Source organism: Protopterus annectens, chromosome 2.part2, assembly GCF_019279795.1.
Source record: "Protopterus annectens isolate FY-2018-M chromosome 2.part2, PAN1.0, whole genome shotgun sequence".
NCBI classification, from domain to species: domain Eukaryota; kingdom Metazoa; phylum Chordata; order Ceratodontiformes; family Protopteridae; genus Protopterus; species Protopterus annectens.
In genome coordinates this window covers 995,444,106-995,465,643 of record NC_056730.1, presented here as the reverse complement: position 1 = coordinate 995,465,643, position 21,538 = coordinate 995,444,106, and positions in this window count along the sequence as shown.

The window sequence follows — 21,538 nt, the reverse complement described above, 5'->3', positions numbered from 1 at the left end:
TGCATCTCTGTGTGTGTGTGTGTGTGTGTGTGTGTGTGTGTGTGTGTGTGTGTGTGTGTGTGTGTGTGTGTGTGTGTGTGTGTGTGTGTGTGTGTGTGTTTGTTTACACAAGAGCATTCATACATAATCACAATTCGCTATACTCATAATGTCACTGACCATTTGCTTCTTCCAGTTGAAATACAATATATATCTCTAGCCTTGCTTGGCTTGTAATAACATTCTTTCTTGAGGTTTTAACTTTCTATAAGCATTGTTCACAAAAACTCAAAGGAAAATGTATACAGTTTTAGCTGGTTTGTGTTTTATGCAAGCAACACATTGCTCAAGTTGAGCTGCTATGTATGTTATGTAAAATAATGAAAGCTTTATAGATGCTCCAAGAGAGATACATTTTATTCAGTCTGAAAAGTGTACTAAATAACTGGCACTGCGGTAAAGTTTTGTTGGCAGCAGAAGATAGATCATTAAGCACTGCTAATGCTAATGGGTGAGTATTGTATTTGACGGCTGTGCTATGTGCAATATAGTGCCAATCACAGAACCATATAATTTACAAGGCAATTGGGCCATGTGGCATTAATGCCTTGCCTATGTCTACCCTCACTTTCTTTATGTAAAGAGTTTTTTTTTAAGAGCAGCCATGACAGGGGTGAATTTATGAGTACCAATCCAATGTTTTAATTCATTTTTAAATGAAGATAATGTGTCACGTTGCTTAATCTGGATAGAACTTTTTTTCCAGAGAAGGAGAAGATATTGTGTGACAAATCTGTCCCTCTGCCAGGATTTGCATATTTTGTTTGCTCTGTAGCAGGTTCAGTTCCCTGGTTCTAGTGCTCAGTGAGCTGTTTGCTTTGGGGAGAAATAAGAGGTCTTGGGCTTTTAGATCCCTAATCGCCTGGAAGACAAGGCACAGAATGTACCTAAGGAATCTATAGGACATTGAATACAGGGACAAGGAATATAGTATCTCTTGGTAGCTCAGGACATTTAGGCCCATGAGCCTTTTTTTATCAAGAACCTTTTCTTTCTCTCTGACTGCTTGATTTGTTTAGTATGATACATTCCATTGGTATCATTGTATTCAGTGATGTAACTGATTAGGGTGGAGTACAGAGGGGTAAGGACTTCTCTGGACCTACAGGGAATAACCTTTGCAATCAGATGCACCAGATAGAAGGATTTCCTAACCACTATTTCAACATGATTATCAAAGGAGAAGGAGTTATCTACCCAAGGTCTCTCACAAAATCTTTATTTTCGAGGTGGGTATTTTCTATGCTATAAGCTTGTTAAAGGGTTTGTTTCTCAAATGCAACAATATTGTATTATTTAGCATTTAGTTTTAGGCCATTTTCAGAGCATCAACCAATTGCATGAGTAAGTTCATTTTGTAGCTTCTACTTAACAGAAGGGGATTTAAGTATAACATATATAACCACACTTCTTCTTTCGGCTTTTTCCCAGTCAGGGGTCGCCACAGCAAATCATCTGTCCGCTCATGATTGGCAGTGGAATTTTACAGTGTTGAGTTGCCATCCCGGTGCCCAACCTTCCACAGAAGGCACACACATGCACACACTCACACCTAGGGCCAATTTAGAGTGTCCAATCCACCTACTGCATGTCTTTGGGATGTGGGAGGAAACCGAAGCACCCGGAGGAAACCCACGCAACCACAGGGAGGACATGCAGACTCCGCACAGAAGGCACCCCAGCAACATATATAACCACACTAAAAATTAAAAAAATAAAAGTAAAAAAAATAAAGCTTTGTCAGTTACCATCTATGATTTAAGTATAACAACCAGTTTACAATCATCTGCAAACTTCACTAAAAATAGTTTCCCATTTTTGATCTGGAGATGAGAGAAGCATATTCTGACTAGCAGAGGTCCTACAATGGAGCTCACAGGTTCCACACTGGTTACTTTCATGACCTTTGAGGACACACATGAAACCCTCACAATGTGGGTTCTGTCCCTTAACCAATTTGCTTTCTATCGAACTGCATATGGATCAATTTATAGCACATTTAGATTGCTGTTAATGCTAACATATCTTATGGTACAATAGGTCCTTTGAATAGTCATCCTGACTTGTTGGACTGTCATTGGTTTTGGGGATTCCTGAAATCTTTTTGGAACCCCCTTGCCATTTCTTCTTAAAAATCTGTTTACCTGCATTTTGTTAATTCAGGCTGTTTATTCATTTATTTATTTTTTTGATAAAACTAGATGAGCGGTTAGAGAATCCCCTAGAAAATTTGGAAAATGAGGGCTGAAAAATATTATGAGATTCACTGTATTAACTTGCCCCTTTTCATCACACTTTTTGATCATCTTTGCAGCAGTGAAACACAAAAATTTTTTTTATCCAAAGGAGAATTTTAAATTTCATTTTTACATCATCTGCATGATTCTGAGAATACAGCCCAGTAAACTTATACAAAATGGTATCAGTGACCACAGCCCTGGAAGAAGTATCAAATGAGTCTCACACACACACACAGTAAACAATGAATAGTGACTTGTACAATTGAAAAAACTAAATTACTTAAAGCAGATTTTCCCTCATAAGAAGAAACTGCACCCATATGTTTCCTCATACTTTCACAATTAGTTAGAATACACTTTTAAATATGAGCTTGACAATTCACAATTCTGAAAATCAAAGTTATAGAAGCATGCATGTTTCCCCTTATTTATCAATAATCTTCCTGTTCTTATCAAAAGAGTAGTATTGGAGTTAATTAAATATTAAGCAGCAGTAGGATTAACTAACACTACAGCTGCTTGGTCAGGTTATGGAAGAGTGTATAAAAACGTAAAAGACTGTGGAACTTTATACATCCTATCTGCCTTTTTAGGGGCTGCTAGATGACTATCAGGAAAATTTCAGATAGGGACTGTGACATCTGGTTAATATCCCACTGGACTGCCACCAAAAATGTGATGTCTGATTAATATCCCACTGGACTGCCGCCAATATGTGACATTCCCCACTTAAAACCCAGTTCAATAATTAAGGAGCCCCAATCCTCAACACTGACTCCAGTGTGGAAGTGTCATGAAAAGACACCTGAGCACAAAGCACACAAGAGTAAAATTCCACAGTTTCCCTTAGTACTATATACTGTTGTCCACCCCAGTAGTAATCCCTTATCATACACTTCAGAGCAATGGTTCCAGTTTATGACCTCTGACTCACTCACACTCAAAATAACCTTAAATCTCACACAATCTAACATTTCTGGGAAGCCTGCCACAGATTTCCAAATGTATCCCTCCCCAATAGAAAGGGTAAATGCTGCCACCAGAGTCAGACAGGTCTATAATCCCTTCAAAGGGTGATCAATTATTAAAAATTAAATATTAGAATAAATTATATCTATGGCTGGAGGCGGCCAGGAATTTGAGGTGATCTGGGGAGAATCAAACAGGTATAAACACTCTAATCTCTAAAGAAAACACTGATTGTACAGCTACAATATAAAATAATGAAAAACATTTAATAATAAGTAAAATAATTACAAGAATGTAAATCAATAATTTTCAATAAACACCAGAATTCAGTCACCAAAAATATAAAATTAAACTGTAGGATAGAAGTCTATCATTTTACAAAAAAACTCTAAATCTAAATGACTAAACTTTCCTAATCTAACTAGCAAATACTGTCCCTGATCAAATCTAAAACAAAACAGCAAGGAAAAGGCAGGCTTCTGGTTTTAGTGAGTCCTTTTTTGGGGTATCCACTGCACAGCACTGTAACTGACTGCAACTGTTAACTAAATGTCCTTCAACTGACTTCAGCAGTCTTTTTTATAGTCCAGGTTAGTTGTTTCAACTGTCTTAGTTCAACTGTTTGAAAAAGTTCTTTTTTCTGTCAAACATCTGTTCAAATAATCACCTCGCAACCTGGAACATTCTAATGACATCACCTACTGAACAGCTGATTCTCCACAGACAGTTTGTACTTTAGAATCTCCCTTGCAAAAGTGCAATTAAAACTGTAACAAAACACTGACAGATTCTTTAAATATTTTATATAAACATTTTAGAAACTTATTTACATTTTCACAATTAGACATGCTGGCATACAGTACAAGATCATCTCCACTGGAAGTACCTAGACTGGATCTTAGCTACAATGATAGTGGAACTCTTCCTAATTCCCTCAGTGACCACCTTTTTCCTAAAACTACTAGATAGTTTGCCCCATAAAAACCAAAGAATAAGTAACAAAATCAAAACAAAACTCCTACCACCCTTAATGAATTCAAACACTTCATAGAGGTTAAAAAGCTTCACAATTGATAATAACAGAAATTTTCTCCTTACTAACCACAAAACAAAAAAACCAATCCAAAAAAATGGAAAAGCATCATCACCCTCCCTAAAAACAAAAGCTCAACAAAACCCAAGCAGACCCAAAAATGCACAAGATATTGATCTGGCTACCCAATTCAATTTTTTTTCATAGACTCTGTTCCAAAAGCTAACTCATCTAATAACACCTCATGAAATGTATCCATCTTCAACTCCTTCCCCATCTCTCCACGCCTTTGATACTATCTCTCACAACACCTTTTCTAAAACTATCTAACTTAACCCTATCCCCCTCTCCTCTCTCAATTGGTTCACCAGCTATCTCTACTAACAGACAACAAGCAAATTCATAAACTTTACATCTAACTCAAGATGCCTTCTCTACACAGAACAATGGATGAAAGGACAATCATCTAGCACTCAGCATCAAAAAAAAAAACTTATATCACTAGCCAAAATATACACACCTCTCGAGAGTATATCTGAAAAACTACTACTAGGTAGAGTGATGATGAGCTTAGATTCAAAATTCACCTATTACTAAACATAAAAGTAAACTGTCCTCCTGTTCATATTTAACATAATAAATAAAAATAAAATTTTATCTGTGAATATGCACAGATTTCCTGCCAGACATGCTAACGCAGATGACAGTGTCTTCGTTTTCTTCACAGGGACACACACACATCCTCCAAAGCTGACAGAACTGGCAGAATAATGAATGTTCTTGAAATTACTTCTTTAACAACTCATATTATTTTCTGATGGGCTGAGAAACCTCAGTGTTGTCCCATTGAAAACAGCGGTATATTTGGGAAATAGTCTCAGGAAAAAGAGAAATCCCCACAGGGAGAATTAGAAACTGATCTTTCCTCTGAGTCTGAATCAGAGGTCTGAGTAGAAAACTGTGTATCTGTGCCATCGTCCTACAGTCCAAAATCTGAATCTTAAATCTTTTCAGGAAAAGAGGTATTCCTCTTTCTTTTACCAGAAACCATGTTACAGCAAGGTTAATCAGTCTGAATTAAACCCTGAGCCAGAACCAGTTAATTACTCCCATCTAAGGAAATTTGTGTGGTAGTAGATAGTTTCTTGATTCATTTTGAAATGATAAATGGGGAAATAGTGTTATTAGTGGCAACAGCAGGTTCCCTAGTGATGGGAACAGCATTCTAACAAAACAGGGAAGACTACTCTGTCCCCTTTCCTAAGACTAGCAAGAGTAGAGCTCCCTTGCCCATTGAGTGGACCCCAACAGATGTAGAGGACATGGCTAACCTCTAGTCCATAGTGGCTGTGGTTCTACACCAGAAGAATCTGAGGTAAAAGAAGAGTGGTCTGAGGAATATATAGTAGCCACAGCAGATACACCCACCTACAGCTGAGGAAATTGTTAGCCTGCTGTGCTGGTAAAAGACTGATGCTTAACATTTTCTTTTTATGGCTTGAAGAAGGACCAATCCTGGGACCAGTAGTTTGTTCCATGGTCAAGGTGAAAATGATGCCTTTTTTCCAGGGAAAGCAAACAGCAAAAAGCTAATAAAAATAAGAAGTCTTTAAAGGTCACTTTTTTCATATAAAAACACAGTAAAAAGCCCTTTAAAACACCTTTTCAGTCACAAAAAGTAAAATAGATGCAATTTCTCCACAGAAAAAAAGTATTTCATTACCTTAAACAACTTTTAAACTGACAGGGAAAAGTATGCTCTTATTTAAAAGCACAACACAGTTTCATTATAGTCCATTAAAACATAAACTTCTAGCTTAAAAATAATTTTCCTGAACTGGAAAATTTTAATGAGCAGTTTTAAAAAATGGAAGTTTTTTTCTCTAAATGGAACTTATTTGCCCAGCAATAGAACAGAACAAGCCACCTGTTGATACTCAGAAGCATTAGGGGATCATATTCTTCAGAGGCAGGAATGTTCATAATGACAGAAGAATAAGAGACATAAGTAAAGGAGGGTGACTGTTAGACTTATAAAAACGTTTTAATCAAATAGATTGGATTTTTTTGTGAAAGTTGTTAGCTTTTAGGGTAATGGGGATAAATTTTATCAGGTGCTATGTGTACAAACCTGACAATGGAGGTGGTGATTAGTGATATACTCCCAGGCACTACTAAGGATAGAAAGGGACATAGGAAAAGGATGACCTTTGTCCCCAGATCTATTTATCTTGATAATCAAGTAATTGGAAATAAAAGTGAGGAATGTACTTGGAGGAATGGATGAAAGCATGTGACTAGATCAAAATCCATGCTGTCTTAAGCAGATGAGTACATATCTTTATCCATAAATGTGGAGGGAGCTTATGAAAACGTAGTAGCTACATTTAGAAATTTTCAGAAAACCTCAGGTGTACTTTAACAAAAAAGAAAATAAATACTGTTCAGAATAGGAACAGGTAAAGCCAAAGTGACACTTGAAGAGATATTAGAGAAAATATGCCACATAAATTTGACACTATTCACAATGACATCAGTAGACAACACAATGTGGGAAAATTTGAAGAAACTAAAAATGAAGGTGGAAAGGGGTAATGTACGGCGCTAAAGGTGGCACATCCAAAGGATTAGAATGCATCAGCACAGTAAGGATGTGGTTACCTCATTATGTTATCCATTTAAGGACACTTTTTTCAGAATAAACTTGTGGTGGTGTGTTGGAAAGCCAATGGAAGACAGACAGTTGGTTTGAAGCAGGCAAATGTAAAAAAATTACAAGGAACAAATTAAAACCATCCAGAGAGAGAACAGAGTAAAGAGTTTTGCATTTTCCAGAACTCACACTGATTTACAACATATTACAATGGGTCAGGCTGTGGAAGGAGAAACCAATAAGAAACAAATGACAACAAGTCTATATGATGCGAGTATATGAGGGAAAATAGAATTGTGATGAGTAGATGGGGGCATGAAGGGGAAAGGGGGAAGTAGGAACTGGAAGTGAGTTATAGGGGGCAAGGGTTTGGGAAGCAGTACAAAACAAAAACATATACCTAAATGAACGAGATATGAAGTAAATTCTGGACAAGATCTATTAAAAGAACAAAAAGAAGGCCTGGACAAATTAAGTACACAGTACAGTGTACCCAAAGAAGAATGGGTACTCCTAAAAGAATGATGGACCTATCTAGTATAAGAAAAGAAAGGGACAAAACAGTGTATGACCCAAAGGGGAAAACTAAGAAGGTTGGCACACACATATACAGACATACCAACAAAGGAGAAATAAAGGAATGCTAAGAATCATTCAGTCAGGAAAATCTACACAGACCTTAGAGAGCAAGAATAAGATGACACAAAGGAGAATACAGGCAAGGTGAAATAAAAGGGAATGTGAGAGCGCTTTAACAGATGTATAAGTAAAATATGGAACGAGCCCAAGGATACAAAATAAATACATGGAGTCTGAGGCTAACAGCTGAGGATTTTGCACACATGATGCATAACTCAACAAATATGGAAATGGAAGACAAGAAGACATATAAGACATGCTGTGAATGTCAGAAGGGAAAGAAGTAATACTATATATGTTCTAGAAATGCTCATGAACCACAGTAGTATGGCAGAAGGCAATGCGGATACGTGAGATCATATTCTTGAAAGAATGTAACCATATCTGGGACCCCTTTGTATTGGAAAAAAGTAGACCAAAAAGTACCTCTGAGTGCAGCAGGTACTGGTAGCTAAAATTAAAATGAAGTTTTCTCAGCAGTGGAAAGTAGAGAAGGGGTCACAGTCAATGAAGTGGATGACAGATTTACAGCAGCCATAGGAAATCTATAATAGTGGGTAAGTGAAGAGGAGGACAGGAAATGATGACAGCTTCTGTGTATCTGTATTTGCATTCATGTGTCCTATCTGCTTCCCTTGTTCATACATAGAGCTCTTTAGAATACACTAATTCAAAACTTTGTTAAACAATATGGCTGTTTGCTTCTTCCATAAATCAAAACTGCTGCTGATACATGCACATTTTTCATATGTTTAATATCAGCTTTGAAGTGTCTATCTCTTTTTTCACTCTTATTTCCCCATCAGATGCTTTGTCATGCATAAGTGGTTTAAAAGGAATTACTGATGATTCCTTTTGTTTTTATAGATATTGTCCATTTCCTTGCATTAGTCACTACCTTAGCCACATCTCAAAAATCTCCTGCTATGCATCAAAGACTGAAACAATAACAATTAATGAAATAGAAATGAAATCAAAAACTTGAGGATGTGGAGAATCTAAACCAAGCAGAAACAAATATTAGACTGTTTTTCATTTACTACAGAAATCAGTTTAACAAAAGATTACTTTTGTAATTGTCATTCTTAGCATGCATAATATTTTAGTATACCTGTGTGCATCTCCTGAATGCATCCTTTTCTTGTACATCACTCAAATGAATGAGCAAAATGTGCATAACATTGCAATATGATCGAGTAAGGATAGGTGGGAGGAGTCAAGCTGAAGATAAATAATTATGTGGTAGGAAGAGTCATAACTGAATGAGTAACAGAGTCGCCCTCAGCCTCAACAGGAGAAGATTTTTTTTTTTTCATACTGAGGCAGTGACAACCTTGCATCATTGCTGGTACTAAATAAGTCAAGAGACCATGGGACCAGTAAAGGAAGAAAAAATCAATTGCATAGATCCAGATATCATTAATCTAGTCAAATTGGATACAGTTTTTAGCTGTTAAGCCTCATTCTTTCAGAAATATTGCATGTTCAGATTAAATATCACGTAATCTTCAGCTGAGTAAGGCTGGTATCTACATATTACATACTGAGTCTCTACCTTCTCACTTACTGTTTCTCCAGAAGTTTCTGTATTAGAGCACTGTATTTATTTTCCATATAATATACTCACATACTTTAATAAAGTTCAGTCAACACAGAATGCTAAACTGTGCAATGCCAAGTTCATTTACTAACTAAATAAAATAAAACTAATGTAGAGGGCACGATAGCAAAAATAAAGTACTTAATAGCACACTGGCATCGATTACAACCTCTAGCCTCTATAAATATTAACAAGCTTATCTCAATAAATGGCTTTATTGCATGTCAAAAGTACATACTGCTAATGTCATTCATTTCAACATGAATCGCACTGCCATCTGTAACGATACTGGAGTTTCTGAAGATTTTCATCACATGCACAGATTTGTAAGAGTGTTTTGAGTTCTGGCACAACAGATGCTTACATCATTTCTTGTGTACTGTGACATTTTCAAATTAAACATTACTGTTATGATGTATTATAGCTTATCAACAGATTGTTATTTTTATTTCAGTGCGAATGAATGATGCTCAGCCATTAAATGTTATGTTTGCCTTTTGGACAATCATGCTGCACCTTACAAAAATGTTACTTATATCTGTTTAGCATTTATATCAGGAAATTTGTAACATTTTGAGATGTAAATTACTGATTTTAAATGCTGGGAACAGACAGCAACATTAATCTTTTGGAATAATAATGCCAGCTCCAGGGTGCGGACCAAAATCATTATTCTTTTGCCAGTTTGGCATTTATGATACATAACTTAATTATTTACTATTCAAAGGGGAAAGCAAATTTACATTATGACACAAATTTGTTAAGTTACCTTTAAGGTTAAATGCAAAGTTGGAAAACTCGGGCTACATAATATTCAAACATCACACGTGCTCCCTTTTAGAAAATAAAATATTACATTTGAGGTAACTTCAGCTTCTAACTCAATTTTTCATAAGCATGTCAATAAATCAACAACAATTTTATTAAAATAATAAAGTGAAAACTGATTAAAAAACATAGTGGATGAATTTGGGGGTTCTCCTTTACTATGAATTAATGCATCTTTAGATTGCTTCCAAAAACTATACACTAATTTGGTATCTCATCTAAATGTTTGTTCTAGCACAATATAATAAAGTTAAAAGTTGATGAGGACTTGAATATGATGTTCACAGTTCTGCAGTTTGCATCTGCGTAAGGCTATTTGGAGAATGTTGGTGCTGCTGTATTTAAATCAGTGGAGAACAAACAATGGGACTGGCTTCAGAATTTATGATTGCAAAGGAGAAATGCACAAAGCAACTTCGCACATCAGAAGTGATGGCAAATTAGTTGAAACTATTGCAATTCTCAGTGGAGAAATCCATATTCATGTAAAGTCATGAATGGTATTGGACACTTTTAGCTGGATGCTCAATGGCAGGCCTGCATTGGTCTCAAAAGAATTTTCACAAAAATAAGCTGAACTGAGCACTGCTAGCCCACTACTAACTCTAGCTGTTTTAGGTTTTCCTAATTTACTGTAAAGGGTGTTCTTATATGAATACCCTCTATGGCCTTTCATAAAACTCAAAAAGGGTAGCAATGCTGGAAATATGGGACAGAAAATGCAGTAGACACAGAAAAAGAAGACATCAGGAGGATGTTGTAGAATGAAGTAGGAGAAGAGGAGCACTGTGTTTTTTCCTGGGGAATAAACTGCCCTTTTTCCAATTTTTTTTTAATAGGGAAGTTGGGGAAGAAATAAGAGTTGAGGGTGTAGGAGAGATGTTTAGGGAGGAGCAAAGAAACACATAAATATAAGTGACAGACATGACAGACATGAACATGTAGCTGTGTACATGTGACTGTATAATTTCCATTGGTTTTATGGTCTGGTAATTCAGTGTTCATTTCTATATGTTATTCAAAGTGACCTAAAGCACTGCAGGTTGCACTAATGGAATCATACTCATACTATGTAGCGCAACTAAATTCAGCATAGCCTCCATGCTCACCCCAGCATGGGCCTTGTGTCTCGGTCTATGTAGCCATGGTTGAAGTAGAAGAAACGTTTGGAAATCATCAAAAAAATCGCAAAAATTAGAAATATGTGTGGAAATGGTATTGGAACACAAGTAGCCAAATTTTACCTTTGACTAAGCAGTAACTTTTATGAAGCTATTAATACATTAAAACTTACTCCCATTTTATTCCAACTAACACAACAAGTGAGGACCGGGCAATAAAACTGGCAAAATCAAAACCTACAACCTCAGTGAACAGATGAATAAAGACACAAGTAGTTTGAGCAATTTCATTCTTTTACTTATAGAACTTCTTCAGAATAAAATATAAAAGACTTAAACTTTTAAACACTGTATTCGATGACATCACTGAAGTAATTGTCCAATCTAAACAAACAATTAACTCACATAATTGCATAATTACCACTTTTTCATACCTCCAAATACGCAGTGACATACACACTTTAAATATATTTGTATCTTAAACTTTTGATGGAAATGGTCTCATTTAAACCTGGAAAAACATCTGCACATAAAAACACTTGCCATTTAAGTTCCAAGAATTCAAGAAAGATATTATATTGTTCAACAGACAAATTTTAATCAACCTAATGAATGACCGGGAGATATTTATTTTTAAAATGAGGTACAACTAATGCTATGTTTCGCTAGGGCATTATTTACATCTCTATTTTTCACAGCCCTAATTTATTTATTTTATTTATTTTACATTTGTTGACCGGGCTAGTCTAACTGGATATATGTCCATTTTCAGTAGAGGCCCGGGGAAATAAGGTCCAAGAAAGAAACAAGAAAACAACAAATAACAAATAACAACAACAATCATATATACAATGCATATTACAGGTTAACACAGAATTTTCAGAGAGGGCATAAATCGTAATAGTGCAAAATGCAGGTACAATAGAACATACAGGTACAGTACATAATAAAAAAAAGAAGGCAGGTTATTGTATAGTAATATTAATAAAGAACTCTCCCAATAAAAAGTGTACATATAGGTTGGAAATCATTTAATGTAGAGGGAGATGGTATTTGTAGTTAATAAGGAATGTAGAACAGTTAATGAAAAGAATGGGGTAGGCAGAGCCTAGTTTGAAGAGATAATTGACTAGTCAGGTTTAGTACAGGGCCATAACCAGTGTGTTCTGAGGAAAAGAAAGGTCACTGGGGAGAAGATTCCAGGATTTTTCAACAGTATTAGAGAAGAGAGAATCCCCAGCCTTGTTGTTAGGTTTAGAGGTGTGTACAAGAAGTTTGTGTGATGAACGTAAGGACTTCAGATTTTTATAGGGGGTGATGAGGGTAGATAGAATAGGAGTATTGGAAGGTTTATCAAATGTCTTATGGGCAATGGTGAGTTGGTGGAATTTAAGCAAGTTTTGTAGTTCAAGCCATCCTAGCTGCTTTATATTAATGCAATGGTGGGTTCTAAACGGGTTGCCTGTAGCAAATCTGGCAATGTTATTGTTGGACATTTCCAATTTGTTGAGGTTATTCTTAGATAGATTAGTAAAAATTGGTGAGGAATAGAGGAGTGGAGAGATTAGATGAGTGTGAGCAATAGTTGTTTTGGCTGTAGGTGAAAGGAAGGGTTTAATCCTATAGAGAGAGCCAAGTTTTTTGTTGACAGTTTTTATAGTATTGTTGATATGGATGTCAAAGTTCAGGTTGTTGTCAATGGTGATACCAAGTAGTTTGGTGGTTGGGTCTGGTGATATAATGGTACCATTAGTGGATGTAACTGAGAAATCAAAAGGAGAGGACTTGTGAGTAGGATTGAATAGGAGTTTTGTATTTTTGGGGTTCAAGAGAAGGCAATGCTGTATGAACCATTGTTCAACTGTGGGAAATACCTTCTGGGTAAGAGAGTGAAGTTCTAAAGTGGATGTGACTGAGCATATCAGTGTGGAGTCATCAGCATATTGTATGCATGTGGCTTGGGGGATGGCTTGATGATGGTCATTAATAAATATGGAGAATAGGAGAGGTCCTAATATGGACCCTTGAAGGACACCAAGGGTAACGGGCAGGTGAGTAGATAGAGTGTTGTGCCATAATGCAGCCTCTTGTCTTTTATCTAAGTAGGACTGGAACCATTTTATGGAGAGTGCATCTAATGACAGGGATTTGAGGATGTTTATGAGAATCTGGTGATTTACCATATCAAATGCTTTAGACATGTCTATAAATAGTGCAGAGGAAAGCTTATTAAGGTTGTGGTTTTTGTTAATGCAATCAGTAAAGGAAAGGAGGGCAGAGGTAGTGCTGTGTGAAGGTCTGAAACCATGTTGACAGCTAGAAAGTAAGTTATTTTAGATTAGGTGGTCGAGTAATTGCCTATGGATGCATTTCTCCATGATCTTTGCCAAAGGAGAAAGAAGGGCAATGGGGTGGTAGTTTGAGAGTTCAGTGGAGTGTCCACCTTTATGGAGGGGGATAATATGGGAGACTTTCCATAAGCTAGGGATGTGACCTTTGCTAATAGTTCTATTCATCAGAATGGAAATGGGGTAGGCAATAGCCTTGGCTGATATCTGTAGATATTCAGCAGGTCTTCTGAGGGAGAGCATGGTTTCAGTTTTTGGATAAGGGTAAGAATATATGTTGTTGAGACAGGTTGGAAAATAAAAGGAGGGGGTGGGGTTGAGTTATAGGAAGGTAAGTAGCACCAGTAAAAAAAAGGTATTGAATGTATTGGCTGTATGCATGGGATTTTCCTTGTCTGTATTTTGAGGGTTTGGTGTAGTGGATTGACCTGGATGGAGTAAATGGTTAATGCTTGCCCATAATTTTTGTGGGTTGTTATGGTTAGCTTGCTGAAATTGCAGGTAGTAGTTTCTTTTATCAGAAAGTGTAGCTTTCTTAGTGTCATTTCTTAACTGTCTAAAGGTTTGTTGGTCTACAAGGTTTTTAGTCATTCTCCATTTGGCCCAATATTTATTTCTGAGATGGATTTTGTGTTTGGTTTCTTTTGAAAGCCATGGGGCAGAATTGGTTTTAATTCTAATCAATCGGGTTGGAGCATGGTGGTTAAGAATGGCAAGGAAGTTAGAATAAAAGTATTTAATGGCGTCTTTTAAAGGGGAGTGTCAAGGGAGACCAATTGCATGCTCTTAGTTCCTTTTGGAAGAGATCAGAGTTAAAGTTATTTTTGGATCTGATATTTCTGATAGTGGTTGGAATGGGAGCATTGGCTTTATGCTGGATGATGTAGTTAAGGGACTGGTCACTTATGTCATCAGGGAGGGTTCCAGAATCATAAATGCGAGGATGGTTGTTTATGAGAATCCAGTCTAATATGCTTGCTTTCTTCTTAGCTTTATTTATCCTGGTGGGGGAGGTAATGGTTTGAGAAAAAACATAGGTTAATGTGGGTGATAGGGAGGCTGCTACTATAGTAGTTCCAATCAATGTTTATATCACCTACGATTATGGTTCCTTGGGGCAGGTGTTGGCATAGCCAGCAAAGGATATTTTCCATGGTGGCAATGTTATTACCAGGAGGTAAATACATACAGATGATATAGATGGATTTGGCATTGTTAAGTTGAAGTTTGGAGATAAGAATTCCTGCATTGGAATCTAGAGGTAGTTTACAATTGTACGTGATTAATTGTAAGTCAGATTTAAATAGAATAGCAACCCTCTCCGCCCTTTTGGCTACTCGGTCAAGTCTCAGGATATTATATCCAGGTGGGATGATTTCATTGTCTTTGGTTACAGGTTTTAGCCATGTTTCTGTTAAGCAGAGAATGTCAAAGGAGTAGACTTCTAAGAGAGCTTGGAGTTGAGTTACTTTGTTGTTAATGCTACGTATATTAAGTTGAGCTACAAGGAGCAAGTTAGATAGTTTAGTAAGGGAATAAATAGTTGATTGACTGTGGTTATGGAGAGTGATAGGAGTTGTTATTGAGCCCGGGTTAGGGTGAATGTCACCATCCTTTAATAAGAGGAGTAGTCCTAGATAGCTTGGGTTAGGGAATCTGCTGTATAGAAGTAGTGATTTCCTGAGATGTAGAGTGTTATATTTAATGTGTAGCATTCTATGATACTTTGCAAGTAGGTAGTTAGGTGAAGATGTTATATTGGCATGGTTATAAAGGACTGGTAGGGATGGAGAGCTGGTTTGCTTATTAGGGTAGTGAAGGTGTGGATATAGTGGGTGTTTATAGGAGGTGAGTAAGTAGGCAAAGGTTAAAGGTGGTAGTGGTAAAAGTGTGAATAAAAGTAGGGCATATAATGGGGTGGGTGGTTTATACATTGGGAAGGATTAGCTATTGGATGTCTGTATGTAGGTACAGAAGTATACAGGGTGAGGATGGGGTAAGGAGGAGAGTGTAGTAGGAATGAAGGGGAGTGGTAAGTGAAAGGAAGATATGAGAGAAGATGGCCAATGGTAAAGTTTGTAGAGAGTAATGGGAAGAGGAAGAGGTATGGCTAGTAAGTATAAGAGTAGGATCCCAGGGGGTGGGTGGGAATTGGGGGTAGGGAGCGGAGCGGAGTGAGCCCGCAGGGCAAACAAAGCGGGTAGAGACAGATACTGAAGCAGTTATAGAAGAAACAATCAGCAGGATTGACTCCAGAAGGTAAGTTGGAAAAGTCAGAAGTGGGTAAAGGACAGTGAGAAGTGAGCCTAGGAAAGCTAGTTGTAGACAGTAGTAGTAAAGGGTAAAGTGAGAGAACTAAATAGCAAGTCTGGGACTACAGGAGAATTAAGGTAGGTAGCTAGACATAAGATAGGATAAGAAGGATATGTGGCTGGGATAAGGGTGCCACCTAGTGGACAGGTCTAATATTGCAGGCTGATATGAGAGGGAGTTAGTTGGAGTACAACAAGGGAAAAGTGGGTGCTAGACAAAAGGGTTTTCTATAGAGGATGGGGGAGAGTGGGTATAAAGGTACAGAAGAGAGGGGGGTAGAGGCTGCTAGCTGTCCTAGCTCAGAACGTGCTTTAACAACTGTAGCAGTGGTACAATAGTGGAAAGTCTTTCTGGCAGGAATTATTCAACAGACATACTTTTCTGGTGTCCTTGAGAGAGGGATTGTAGAGAAGTTATGCTGTGAGGTGAACCACTGATATTTTGAGAGGGTACTTTAGATCCCTACAGACTAGTGCTGGAAGCACAAGAAGAGCAGGGTAACTGAAGGAGGCAAGAGAGACAAGGTAGTGATGAGAAACAAGAGTTAGCACATATCAAGGTAAGATTGCTCAAATTACAGTAATCATTCACAGAGACAAATATATAGATAGCAAGTATACATTTCCAAATCCTTACATTTCCAAATTACCCTAATCATTCACAGAGACAATATCTATAGATAGCAATTGTACATTTCCAAATCCTTGGTAGCAGCAATGTAAAACACTTTAAAACAAAAGTTATATGACCCTAGGTAGTAGCAGTAAAGATAAAGGTAGCATTAAAACATTCCTACCTACTTAACTGCAGCATTAGAAAATCATCTTAAAACAATTTCTTTAAGTACTATGCAGAACCAGGACACTGTGTGTGGGCACAGTAGGACTACACTTTACAATTTGGGTTAATGTATAGTAGTGCAGCATACAGAGAAAGAGTTATACAGTTCATAGTACAGCTACTGCAATTAGCTTAGGGGTTCTATGCAGCAGCCATAAGGTACTGCTACCCAGGGGTGCTTGTATCAGTAATTCAGCTTCTGTACAGCATATCAGTAATTATCAACATTAAACACTGCTGGAGGGAGGTACTTTGAGAACAGCTAGGCAAGTAATTAAGAGTCTCCACGTGGATGGCGTACTTTCAAAAGCCGTTTACTAATGTGTTCATTAGTACGACAATTCAAGGACCTTGTTGTCTTGCCAATGTAAAAACATTGACACAGACAACAAATAGCCATGTAAACCAAACCTGTACTTTTATAGTTAAATCTGCCTTTTTGATTTTCCCGATTATTTGCTCAAGTGAGCATTCGATTTTTTGATTTTTCAGTGTTCTGACATAGACCCTATTAATCACTTATGAACATATGTTTGGGGGTAGATGCAAGGTACATGGTTTGATTCTGACCTCAGGTTATTGGCTAGGCTTAAAATGGCCCATCAGAGCAGTTAGCCTAGTATTTACTTAAGAACCTATTGATTAGCCAGCAGGTTTGCTATTTTTTGTGGATCCATTTATAATCAGTTCTGCACACTGCTGTGTGCTGCTTTTGAGGTTTCAGACATAGCAAAAGAAAGCTTTATGATTATCCTTTACCTAGGAGACTATCTTCGCATGAAATCTGGATTTAGTAGACTTAATTTACCCTCTTAGTTGTTTGTTTAGATTTATGAGAGTGTTTTATCATGCTGGGCATAGCACTTCCTAATCATGGCTATGACCTTTTTGCTTTTAGTGTACAACCTGCTTATGTTTTGATTCCACCAGGGTGTTTTCTTTTTTTGTGTGCATTTGTTAGTTATAGGCTTATTTCTGGTGGGCACTGCTGTCTCTGCATTTCCCAACATGACTGTACAGAGTTTCTATGAACAATTCTGCATAGGCAGCCGTATTCTCAGAGTTAGGGGGGGTTTAACATTTTCACAGATTATCACTTTTTTACAGGAAGTTTGCCTTAGAGTAGTTCCTAAATGGTAATGAGTTAGCTGTGGTCAGAAAACTGATTTATAAAATGAAGGAGATCGCTTTGTGGTCTAACCATGGTAGAGACAACAGTGCACTTGGGGGTGGGGGTGGGGGCCACAGCATTCTTCTTTTTTTTTGAGCACTAGGTTGAGTATATTTTCACTCATTGTAGGTGTAAAAACTATCTGGTACAGGATGTTTGTTTTTTTACAAAGTCCAGGAATCCCTCGGTTTGTAAAATTGTGATTGCGTAAGAGTCACACTTTATAATCGGAGAGCTAAAGTCATGCATCAATATATTATATTGAATGGTGAGATCCTCCAGTAAGTCCAAGTCTGAGCTATGAATTTCTTCTGTCACAGAGCGTAACCTACAGTTTACAAGAATATAATATGGGATTTCACCTCTAGGACCCAGGATATGGAGACGTTCAAGTGCATCATCGTGTTTGACAAATCTTCACGTGAGTTTGTTGTTTATACAGACTGAGGCACTCCCTCTTTTGGTTGCTGCCTGAGAAATAGCCCCACACTGATGTGGTGCTCTTTGAAGCTTTAAACCATTTTTCAGTAACTACACAGATGTCCACATTCTTCAGGGTGAGAACAGCCTGAAGAGAGTGGAGTTGCTTGTTTAAGGCCCTTGCAAGGAGCAATTACACCTTTAGATTCTCTTAGGTCAGGTTAGCTATGTTGGAAGGTTTTCAATTTTTTTGGTACCTGAAAAATGGCACAATAGGGGAGAACCATGTTTTAGCCAATATTCAAAAGCCTAGAGGGGTCAGGTGGAGACCATTCTTGGAAAAGCATTGTGGTCCGTTGACCATATCCTCCCATGCTGACAAATATTTTAACCCCTTGGAATGACAACAGAAACTAAGACAATTATTGAAGTCAATCATCTTTTGTTCATATTGTGGCATCTTCCTTGGTGAAGGTAGAATGCTACTGAATACAAGGCACATACCAACCTGGGATATATAGTATGAAAGCACCATGATATCTCTCTTGATATAGTCCAGGAAGGTATATACTTGTGGTCTAATGACTTGAGTGCATGGCGATTTGGTGGATCATGCCCCTGATAGAAAATTGACCATGATATATTTCAATTATGAGTTTGACATAGCAGTGACAATACCTTTTCTACTACACATGCATTTTTACTGCCTTGAATATTTCATTAAAACTGATTTTTGAATTTTTAATCTATACATATAGATATACACAGCAGATATATTTCCACACACACACACACACACTTATATATATATATATATATATATATATATATATATATATATATATATATATATATATATATGGGTCTACCTGATAAAACTGACACGCCAAAACAACGACAACGAAATAACCGACACAACAAAACCGAAAGTTCAAAAACATGAAACTTCTCATGCCTGACAAACCACAATCTTGAAAATCAACAAAACAAATACCTTTCCCGAAAAACACACACACAACACAAGCACACCAAAAACCTTACAAACCTACACTAAACCTTACATACACAACTATCTATGCACTAACCTTAACCCAAACCCTAACCCTAAGGTCCGTCCACTATCGCACACTTACCTTACCCGCACCCTAACCCTAACTCACTTAACCTGCCCCTAAACATAAACTCCGTCACTATCACACACTTACCTGACCCACACCCTACCCTAACATCCATCGCTATCACACACTTACCTTACCCACACCCTGACCCTAATGTCCTTCCCTATCGCAAACTTACCATAACATGTCTGTGTTCTCAGCGTCGGGATTCTCAACTTTCGGTCTTCTCCGTTGTCGATCTTCCGGTGTCAGTGTTCTTGTTGTCGGCATTGTGGACTTTCAGTGTTTTCAGGTAGACCTATATATATATATATATATATATATATATATATATACATATATATATATATATATATATATATATATATATATATATATATATATGTGTGTGTGTGTGTGTGTGTGTGTGTGTGTGTGTGTGTGCGTGTGTGTGTATGTCTGCATGTGTGTATTTCTGTGTGTGTCTTTCCGCACATTTCTGTATGTGTCCTGTTTTAGGGACTGTTCAAGGAAAGTAAGATAAGGTGGAATGACAACAGCTAGATAAAGTTAAGTCTCGCCTTACCAGTCTTAGAAAAACATGCATGCCATGCACAAGGTATGGAATACTGGAGTGTGACTGAGATGCAGATGGTGCTTATTTGCATTCATGAGCGAAGCCCAGCTTAGCCATTGCAAGTTTAAGGCTTACTTGAGGGGATAATATAATCATTACAATGAGATTCATATTGTTCAGTGCAGTTGGTCCTCATTGGCATAAGAAATTCTTAAAATGGCCCAAACTTATGCCAGCTGGCCTCATTTCACCATTTTAGGCTTTGCTGGGCTCTATGCTTCCACAAAAGTCCATGAAAAGAATGCACAAACTATAGTAAAAGAGATAAGCATAAATAATTGTAAAAAGCAGTTGTAATTCACTATGATCTCTGTAACAGTAACCTATAGTTAGTGGTAAAACTTTTTACAGTTAATGGTATTCTGACAAATTGCAACTAACATGACTGGGAAGGTGTACAGTCCTATTTTTCAATGCTGTCTACATGTGCCAAGTGGCTTACTGCTGGCAAATGTCTCTTCCAATGGGTAAAGGACAGGCAGAGATTGGAGGCTATCTGATTTAATTAATTAATGACATAGATGACATACTACAGAACCTACTTACTAACACACCCTAACATCAAACACATACAGGTGTATGTTTTATTACTGCAGTACAGAAGTAGAAAACTTAGGCAGTATGCACAAGAAAAGTGAAAACTATAAAGCTGAGGTAGTGGTACAACATTGCTGACACTATGTACGTGTGCATTTGTGCAATGCAGTGTCATGCATAGCCTGCATTTCTTAAAAGTATCATATGAGGATGGCAGGGGTTACTTGCTACTTTTGTTGTAATAAGTGATTGCAGATTACAGAGTAATACAATTATATGGGGACAATAGACAGGAAAGACAACTTCATTTCTGAGGAGAATCACGTCCTTATGGAAGTCTGAGGGCATCTTTATTTATTTATTTATTTATTTACTTACTTACTTACATTTGTTGACCGTGAAAATCCGAGTGGACACAGGTCCTTTTTCAGTGGAGGCCCAGGAAGAAAAGCTCCACAATCAAAACAGTTAAAAACAACAATTAATTACAAGTTACAAGAAGTATAGGTAGGTTTTGTTTAACAATAGTAGTAAACAGTTATAGTTCAAAATGAAATTATTTAGTTAAATGATACAACACTTATATCATTGGTGCCATAAAGACTAACAAGTATAATAATAATAACAATAATAATAATAATAATAAGTATAACAATAATGTGCCTTAGGTAGCCACAGTGGTGCAGCGGTAGCATTGTCGCCTCACAGCAAGAGGTTCTCCCGTTCGATTCTCGGGTGGAGCCCCTTCGGTGTGGAGTCTGCATGTCCTCCCCGCGGTCGAGTGGCATTCGAAAGACATGAGTAGGGTGTGCCTTCATTGAAGATTAGGCACCTCAGCACCGTAAAATCTACTGCCAATCATTAGTAGACCGGAGTTCCGCTGTGGTGACCCCTAACCAGGAAAAGCTGAAAGAAGAACAACATAGCAATAATGTGCCTTATAGTGTTCTTCCTTAGTAATATGTCTATGAGTCTTCACTCTTGATATATGGTTAACCTGTGACATACATGTCATATGTATGCACCCACTGAACATATCATAGGGGGCTGCAA